The following is a 10,283-nucleotide window of genomic DNA, read 5'->3' as shown; positions in this document are numbered from 1 at the left end:
CTGCTCTCTTATAGAACCCAAGACTACCAGCCCAGAGATGGCACCACCCACAAGGGACCCTCCCCCTTGGTCACTAATTGAGAAAATGCCCTGCAACTGGATCTCATGGAGGCATTTCCCCAACTGAAGCTCCTTTCTCTGTGATAACTCCAGCTGTGTCAAGTTGACACAAAATTAGCCAGTACAGGTATACACTTTAAAATTGTATGAGAGCTATGATTTGTCCTATCTTTTATAGGAAAGGATGCTAGCTAATTATTCTACCACTGAGTCTAATCTTGTTTTTTGAAACCAATGAACCCAGTGCTTATTTAGTCTTGATCATTGCTCTTAACAAGGAAAACAAGGAAACTGATCTTCAGAGCATACTGTAGTGTCTGGAACATCTCAGCTCATTCTTCCTAGAAAGGTGAGATATGGGTTTTGATCAAGACCTCAACATATATACATAGATACATACATACATATGTATGGACACAGACACACAGACATACACACACACACACACACACACACACGCACATACACACACACATCAAGGCCTCACAGTGTATATATGTTTCCTACTGTGACCACTGTATTTTGTAGTTCAATTTAGGAAAAGATTGAAATGTTTGGGGTAAACCATTGGGGAATGTAGAAAGAGTATCTTGGGGGAAAATGAAGTTGGTTACTTATGAACTCCTTGGAGTCTGGTCCTAGACAATAGGCCAGAATGAGACAGGAACTTAAAAGCAGCTTTTCTAAAAAGCACTGACTCCTCACATTGGGTCCATGGTATGACTGAAGCAGGGTGAAAACCAGGCATCTCCGCCTTCATGTTGTATCTGTCTGCCTCCTTTACTTTTACTGAAGGCACAGCGATACTCATCTTTAACCTTCCCCTCGAGTCACCGAGATGTTTCAGAGCAGCGGAATATCACAGCATAAGGTACCCAGGGCAAGAGTCATTATCCTAGAAAGGGAGGCCTCCATCCTGGAGCAGAAGTGATTATCAGGCAGATTTCTGAGTTCAAGGCTAGCCTGGACTGCAAAGTGAGTTCCAGGACAGCCAGGGTTACACAGAGAAACCCTGTCTCAACAAGACAAACCAAACCAAACCAAACCAACCAAACAAACAAATAAGAGCAATAAGGACTTCTTAGAACTATCTTGTAGAACCTTAAAGAGACAATGATAAACTGGACCACACCTTGAAAAGACTGCTTTAGTACACACACCTGTTAGTTTTCCTATTCCAGCTCTTCAATTTAAATGTAAACCTACTATCAACAAGGACTTGGTGCCACTGGATTCTTTTATTTGTTTTTCTCTCTAGTGTGGCTACACGGAATAAATATCTTTTCTGTTTTGTACAACAGTTTATCCTTCTTATTGGTGTATTGAGTTTGGGTGGTAGATGTTGCCTGAGACCAAGTTCTCACCCTACAAACTCCAGTAACAAGAAAGTGACCAACTGTAGGATAGTATTCTGTCAAGCAGTAAGTTGACTTTGCTTTCTGAAACTGCAAAAAGAAGGCTCTTTTCTTAGCCCCTGTAAGACCAAAGGTACATTAAATCCAGCAATTATAAGGAATATGAAAAGAAAAAGGAGAGAAAAAAGAGATCCATCCATCCATCCATCATCCATTCATCCATAGGGATAGACCAACAGACAGAGCAACACACACACACACGAGAGAGAGAGAGACAGAGAGAGAGAGACAGAGAGAGAGAGAGAGAGAGAGAGAGAGAGAGAGAGAGAGAGAGAGAGAGAGAGAGAAAGGAACCTAAAAATAAAAAAAGTAGGGTTGAAATATATTTGTATATTGTGTGATTGTGTGTCTGGTGATGTGTTAAAATAGTGGCTCGTGTCTGAACACAGCACACTGGGCCCAAACAGTTCCACGTGTGAGAGGTTTATTTGGAGAAAGAGGGGAATGTGGCAGCAGAAAGAGAAGGGGGAAAAAGAGGGAGGGAGGGGTGTTCCCCTTATTTATATGGAAAATGCTGTAACACAGATAAAGGTGGGTGGTGAGCCAAGTGGATTCTGGGTGCCTGTTGTCTTAGCAACAGGTCTGCAGATTGTGGTGTTATAGGTTTGGGAGGTCCTGATGCCAACGTCTGGAATTGGTGAGGTGCCACTAAATTATGCCTTCTGTTCTCTCACAGAGGATCATGATCTTACCCAACTACCTTAAGAGTAAAGAATAAAAATTGAGCCAATGATTAAAGCAGAGCTAAATCTAGTAGCAATTAAACCAGTTTAGAAGATCATATCCCCCAAAGAATTCCTATTTATGCTCAGAGACCTACTGGGGCTGGTCCAGTTGAAAGCCAAGTCAGCCTCCTGGGGTTTAGTGGAATCAAACTGGGCAGGGAATTCTCCAGAAATGAGATGAAGAGTGAGAACAGAGAAACAAGCCAGAGTTTCAACTCCACGAATCCCCAAGCCCCATGTTCTTCCCTGGTGAAGGGGCAGTGGGGATGAGCTGGCACATGGAAATGTGTGCTGTCCTCAGAGGAAGGCAGGTTCTCCGAGGTTCAGCTCCATGGTTGCCAAGCCATTAGGAGGATCACAGCTTAGCTTCAGTTAGTCTTGTGCTGAGTATGTAGTACCAGGTCCTATGGGTAGTAGAAAGGAAGGAAATAAGGGACACTTGTCTGAGCTGCTGCGTTGTCTAGATCCTGAGAATGGGCCAATGAATGCTCTTGACTTTGGCACCTCCTGAGAGGGGCTTTCTGGTGTTGAGTCACAGACACACTGGACCATAGTTTAATCTCTTATACCTAGCTAGTGAAGAGTCACCTATTTTGGGTACAAACAGTAACCACCACAAACCAGTCTTTAAAGCAAACATCCTCCCTACAAGTGATCAGAGGAGAGATCCATTTCCTTAGAACTGTGGTCAGTTCTTAAGTTGACTGAAGATAGTCAGAAATATATCCTCCCTTGGGGATTGAATACTTTGTTGTGACAGCCGGAAAACATACTGTAATTTACACAACTTCTAGGTTACACAGTCAAAATCGAATTTTGGGAAAAGGAGAGAATCATAGATGATGGTTTTGGAGACATACTGGTACTGGATAGTGACTATGACATGTTGTTAAGGTAATGTGAGATGCCCAGAGCTTACCAACCCAACCTTCAACAGGAAGAGAATTGTGGAATCACAAAGGCAGCTTGGGGACAGAGCACTGCCACCTGCAGCAGAAGCTCCCAGTCTTTCACTCTTACTTTTTGCAAAGTACTCAGAGGAGGACTGAATGGAGCAGTGGAGAGTGGTGGGGAGCTTTCTCAGGCATTCATCAATACCTTGGATAAAGCCAAACAGCCAAGAGTAAGTTTTTATTTCTATGTTTATTATACTTCGGTTGCTTCTTAGAAATAAAATCACTCACAATCAAACCTCAAGCTCTAAATAGAATGCAAAGGAAAAATGTAAAAAACTAGAAATAGAAATATCAACTTAATTTAAATTTGGGCGAAAGAATGTTTAATGATTGACTATCAAGCTTAGCTTGGGTTTCCTAACAGCCACCACAAAAGGAAACCATAGTATTTACTGTCAAGTTGGATTGCATATGTATGCATGTCTACTCAAAAGAAATGTGTGCATGACTCCAGAGTGTGCTGCATACTTGTAATACCAGCCTCTGAGAGGTGACACGGGAAAATCATGAGTTCAAGACCTGCTGTGGCTATAAAGTCAATGTATATCTCAAGCGGTGTGTGGTAGTTCATGCCTCTTAATGCCACCACTTGGGAGGATGAAGCAGCAGGTTCTCCATGAGATTGAGGCCAGCCTGGGCTACATAGGTAGTTTCAGCCTGTTTGCGGTACATATTACAGAGTAAGACCCTGATTCAAAAACAAAAACAAAAATAAAAACAAACAAAACAAAACCAATGAAAAATTAAACACAGGTCAAAACAAAAAAACCAGATAAGATAAGAGCAAACAATAAAGCAGGGAAGAGGAACACAGTGCGCGGTGTGTGAACAAGAGGAGTGGCACCCATCCTTTTAGTAAATGGCGTTTGTTTACAGACGGGAAACGCACCAAGGATCTGGGTCCTAGGCAGAGTCTACGTCATGATCCTTTCCCTCTTTGATCTTCTGACTTTTGAACATACTTGAAACACGTCGACTAGGAGAGCCTGATTGAGGGATGTAGCTCCCTGGAGCTGAGGTTCAGTGAGCAGACTTAGCTTTGGGGCACAGTGTCCTTGCAGTGGCAGATGCCAGTGGGGAGAACTTAGCTATGCATTGAAACGAAAAACTGGCACTCTTGTCAGGATTTCAGAAGGCACGAATGTTGCGTTAAGCTTTGTCGGCCTTTTTAACAGATTAGTTTTTCTTTAATTTTGAGAATTTCAGACATGCATACAATCAAACACAATCATAGTTACCACCAAATCCTCTTCAACATGAACCCCTAATCTTCATGTCCTTTCTTTCCCCCCAGTCAGTCCAGTTAGCACATCTTGTATATTCATGGATGTGCGGACCATCCACTGGAGCATGAGAAATCTATCAGCAGTCACACATTAAAAAAAAATCTCCAGTGGCTATCAAGTGTCCATATTCCCCAGTAAGAGATAGGCTGTGGAGATGTAGGATAGGAGAGCACCTTCTACAGCTGTGCTAGAAGTTTCCTTGGATTATCTTGTTCAGGCCTTATGCAGATAGCCGTAGCTACTGTGAGTTCATAAGTTCAGTAGCCATGCCAAGTCCAGAAGTTTGCATTTTATAGCACCCCGAGTTAATTTTTTAAAGTGTGTGTGTGTGTGTGTGTGTGTGTGTGTGTGCAAGTGTGTGTGTGTTCAGGTGCTGCGTCATGAGTGTGGAAATGTGGAGACAGAGGACAACTTAGGGACTTCAGTTTTCTCTTTAGATTCCAGTCCTGGTGTGACGTCATCTCACCCGCCCTGCCTTTTTTTGTGTGGAGTGCTGATTCAGAGCACACAAAATTCTAAAACGCTTCTATACAACTGCTGACTTTTCACACTAGAATGGGAGTCCTGCAATATTATTCAGTGTTAAAGTGAAAACTGACCTAAATAGATCTATATTCTCTCTGTCTCTGTTTCTGTCTCCTTCTCTGTCTCTCTGTGTCTCTCTCTCTGTGTCTGTCTCTCTCTGTATGTGTGTATGAGTCTGCAGTGTAGGTGCTCCTATGTGGACATGTTGAGGCCTGAGCAGCACATTGGGTGTTTTTCTCTACCACTGCCTGACTGATTGCCTTGAGATAGGATCTTTCCCTGATATTTTGGCTAGACTTTTTGGCCAACAAGCTCTCAGTATCTGCCCATCTCTGCTACCCAGGGTTGTGGTTACAGGCACAACCAGCCACGCACGGCTTCTTGTGTGAGGTCTGGGGATTCAAATCCAGGTCCCCAAGCTTGCAGAACAAGTGCTTTAAACCATTGAGCCATCTCCAAAGACCCTGTCCTATAAATCTCAGTAAATCTTCAGAATAGTAGTGGTCACTGCATTATTTTAGAGTGCCAGGAACTGGTTTAGGATCTAAGCATCGAGAATGTCAAGCAAAGTCCTTAATGCTGTTAGGAAGCTTGGAGCCACAGAGGTGTGGCTGTAAATAAATGAACACAGAAGTAAACATGTCATCAAATGGGAAGAGAGACCCTTGTTAGATACAACAGTTCTCTTTATGGGCACTGACTGTTCCCTTGTGTTTAATCATGGAGAGCAGATGCCAGGGGTGGAAGGTCTGCTAGTTATCCTCAGTGCCCTGCACACAGAGAGAGGTTGGGAAGTGTTTTCTGCTCACATTCAAATCCAGGTCCTCAAGCTAGCAGAACAAATGCTCTAAACCACTGACGATTTTCAACACTTGAACCCCCACCCCCCACCCCAGACAAAACCTTTCCATCCGTGTGTTCTCCGGGATTTCTTCTTCTCAAAATGAATTTAAGTACTCATACAAGTACATATTGTATGTTGAACATGTATCTCCCATATTTTTACCTTCCCCTTTCTCACCTCTTTGCCTCTCAACCATTATCTGTGTCTCCTTAGTTTTATTTGTGCTTTCATGCACGGTATACTCCATGATGTTATGTATCTCTATGAAGTCTAATAAGCACAAGAAAAAGCAGGACATTTATCTTCCCGTGGTTGATTTATTTAGTGTAATTGTTTTCAGTTGCATCTATTTTCTTGCAAATAGCAGAGATTCATTCTTCTTTATGGCTGAAAAGCTTGTGCTATGTACATGTTCCATATTTTCCTTACCTATTCTGCTGTTGTTGGGAGCCCAGGTTGGTTTGATAACTTAGCTATTGTGAACAGTGCTATAGTAAACGTTGACGTGCAGTTATCTCTATCATATATTCACTTGGAGTCCTTTGGATAAGTACCCAGGGGTGACGCAGCTTAGTTCAAAGGGACATTTCAGATTTGTGAGAAGGCACCACCCAGATTTCCACAGTGACTGGACCCATGTATATTCCCACCATCAATGTGTAAGTGTTCCTTTAGTTTTAGATCTGTGGGGGCCATTTGTTGTTGTTTTCCTGATGTCCGACATCGGGACTGGGCAGACATGGAATTACCATGCAGTTTTGGTTTGCTTTGCTTTTCTCTGATGGCGACCATGATCGAACACTAAAATTATTTTAAGTTCATTTTTATTTATGTGTGTGTGTGTGTGTGTGTGTGTGTGTGTGTGTGTCGTGTATAATATGTTCACATGTATGTGAGTGCCCACAGGGGCCAGAAGAGGGCATCAGATCCCAGGGAACTGCAGTTACAGATGGTTTTGGGCTGCCCAGAATGGGTGCTAGAAAGCAAACACAGATCCTCTGCAGGAGCAAGAAGTGCTGTTGATGCCAAGCCAGCTCACCCACTTCCTGGGAATTTTTTCATGTTTATTTTATCTTTTCTAAACTCTCTGTTCCCTTCCATAGCCCATTTATTGATTTCCTGTTGTTTAATTTTTCTTTCATTTTCTAACTTCCTTACCAGGTATGGCTATCCAAAATGCCTTGGCAGCATCAGGCAACAACACAAAGGTAAAAGTTTTTAGAGAAGCAAAACAACACTTCTTGCAACATGGGCTTGAAGTCATGTTTTAAAAGGTATGGCTATACCAATATATAGAAAAAAGTTAAAGGAAAAGCTGCAACTAGTACAATACTGTTTGCCCCATTTTTTTAAACCATAGAAATGAACAATGTCCTTACATGACTGTCACATATGCAAAGGTCATAGCATGTCTTCAGACAGGAGTACAGCAGCTATGGGTGGAGACACATTCTTCTGGAGATGTTCCTGATACCTTATAGGGTTGCACTGCTAACTCAGGGAGTGAAGTGCACAATAGCATTCTGTCTGTCTGCATCCAGTCCTGTCCAAATGCTGGAGTTAAACTCTGCAATGTGATGCTATTAGCTAATGGGGTCTGAGGAGGAAGTAGGTTTAATTGAAGATATGATCCTCTCTGATGTGTGAAGATACAGAAAAGGCAACAATCTGCCATCCAGAACAAGGGCACTCACTGTGACCCAACCTATGACTTCTTTGAACTTGGAATTTTCCATGATCATAATTTTGGACAATAGAAATATGTAGTCCGAGTTACTCAGTCAGTGGTATTTTAAAATAACATCCTGAATGAAGACAAATATTTATATCCTAGAGAAAGAACAGATGTTTGCTCTTGTTTATACAAGGATGTAGTGGTAAAGGCATGTGACTGCATATATGCTTCTGTGTGTTTATGTTTGTGTATTTCTATTCACCTAATTTGTTATTGTAGACACCATGGAAACTATTGCAATGAAGTATGTTTCTATTAATTATAAGTAGTATGAGGCATACTCAATATTGAGACTTAAATTAAAACAAGAGATGCCTTTCTAAGCATCCATTAATTATTCATTATAACCTGCATTATGTAATTTACTATGGATAGGCATCTAATGTTGGGATTATTTACAAAGGCAGGGGAAGACTTCAAGTAGCCCATAAGAGGTAGTAGTGCACCAAGAGGCAGCAATGATGGGAAGCTGTTTCTCTCCTTGTGACAGGAGCAACATGCTAAGGAAACAGAGACATTAGAACTCAGTCATACCTCACACTCCACTCAGTGGATGTTAGGGCACTCGCTCAGAGCTGTGGTCACTGAACCACAGGGTAAGGTGAGATGATAGTCTGTGGGAGATGAACACCTTACCTCTTATTTCATAGTTCTTCATTCTTTCCCTAGTGCCTACCTTTGGCCACCCCTAACTGGAAGCCAGAGGGTGATGGGCCCAGCTGATGCAGTTCTTAGACAGTAGCCTTTCACAGGACATGGGAAGATGGAAAGTAGATCTGGGGGCAATCACCTGAATAGCCAGTAAAATCTTTCCTGGGTGAGCCTTGGTAAGGAAGTGCAGCCTTTCTAATTATTGAAAAGGGAGTGTCCAGAGAGATGGGAGGATAGGCTGGTATCACTGAGACAAGAAATGAGGAATTTCCAGGAAAGGGGAGTAGACAATGGATGTAGGTGCAACACAGATGGACTCACAACCATCATTCAGGAATTGATGCAGGAATAGGATGATACTTGGTTACCTTCATTAACATGGTCTCAAGGAGTGGAGGGATAAAATATAACCACACGTTGTCTGCCTGTAATATAGAATAGATAGATATGTCTGTTAAAGGAAAGAGACAAAAAGAGTTCTTGTTTGAAGCACCTCTCCTTTTCTTTTCCTCTTTCCCCTCTTCTTTCACTCTGTAGACAAGATCTCATGATATAGCCCAGGCTGACCTCAGACCCACTATGTGACTAAGAAAGACCTTGAACTCCTATTCTTCTTGCCTCTGCTTCCCAGTGAGATTATAAACAGTTCCACCAAATCTGGCAAAACATCTTAAAGAGTATAACACTGATGGCAACTGCTTTATATCACAGGAGGTAAAGATGCTTTAGAATGAGGGCCAATGGTGTAGATACTAGATTGAGCAAATACCTCATGGGGAAAAAACCTCAGAGGAAGCAGGAAGGTCTGAGAAATTAGTTTCATAGTTTAGTTTCATTAGTTTCAAGAGTCCATATACAGAGACATAGGATAATGTGTGGTGTCCTCAAAGGTCAGCAGAGAATGTTATGTCTAAAGTTGACGTGAATGATGTTAAGTGTTCTCCAGGAAGCTTTTTTTTTTTTTTTTTTTTTTAAATGACACTGGAGGCAGGATCATCAGGTGTGGTGGCTTAAATGAGAATAGCCCCCATAGGCTTATATGTTTGTATATGTCGTGACCCCATTTGGTAGATCTGTTTGGGAAGGATTAGTTGTGGCTTTGTTGGAGGAGGTGTGTCGGGGGAGGGGGCTTGACGTTTCAAAAGTCTGCACCATTTCCAATTAGTTCTGTCTGTCTGTCTGTCTGTCTGTCTCTGATATTTTTTGTCTCTCTGACCAAAGAAGGAGTTGACTCAGAAGACTGGGAATTGTTGGAACTGATACTACCACTTATCCTCTGGTGTCCCCAGTCACAGAATGTTTCGATCTTGTCATTGCTGAGGGAAATATTAAAAAATGATTGAACCAGCACACTCCTTGTGCTTGTGTCTCTGTCCTGGTTGGTCATGCACTGGCAGGCAATGGATGACCTGCTTTTATCTTGTGGAGATTCTGACTCTGAACTCCACAATCTCTCCACCCAGCTTGCTAGGTTGCCACTGGCGAGTCACTACCACACCAGCCACGTGCTTCAAATCCCCTGCAGCCTTTGTGGTGTACATCTGGCAAACCCACAATTTGCAGCCATACCTTTCTCTCTTGAACCCAGACTATAAGCCGCTGCATCAAGGAAAACACAACACAAACTTAGTTCTGAAACAATGGTAACTCAATTTGGGTGCAACAACTAAAACCTAAACTTGTAAGCCGCTGCATCAAGGAAAACACAACACAAACTTAGTTCTGAAACAATGGTAACTCAATCTTTGGGTGCAACAACTAAAACCTAAACTTGTAAGCCTTATTTAAACCAGATTCCTCCGGTGGCGAATCCTTGCGGATCTGCCATGATACCTGGAAACTCTAGCAGCTACATCTTATCCCTCTGTTGTACCATTTCAAACAGATCCTAACTCTCCCCTGCTTCCTCTCTTCCTTAGTCCAAAACGGAAGCCCCGCCTACTCGCCCAGTGATTGGCTCCTTTATTCATTAGGTGATTGGTTCACAAGAAGCCACCTGAGTATGTGTCTTATTCCCCATTTGAGACATAACATGTCATGTCCAGTCTGTATTAGACATGGTGGACATCACAAAAGGTAGCAATGT

This window comes from Mus pahari, chromosome 1, assembly GCF_900095145.1.
Source record: "Mus pahari chromosome 1, PAHARI_EIJ_v1.1, whole genome shotgun sequence".
Classification (NCBI taxonomy): domain Eukaryota; kingdom Metazoa; phylum Chordata; class Mammalia; order Rodentia; family Muridae; genus Mus; species Mus pahari.
Note: the sequence above shows the minus strand (reverse complement) of the source record.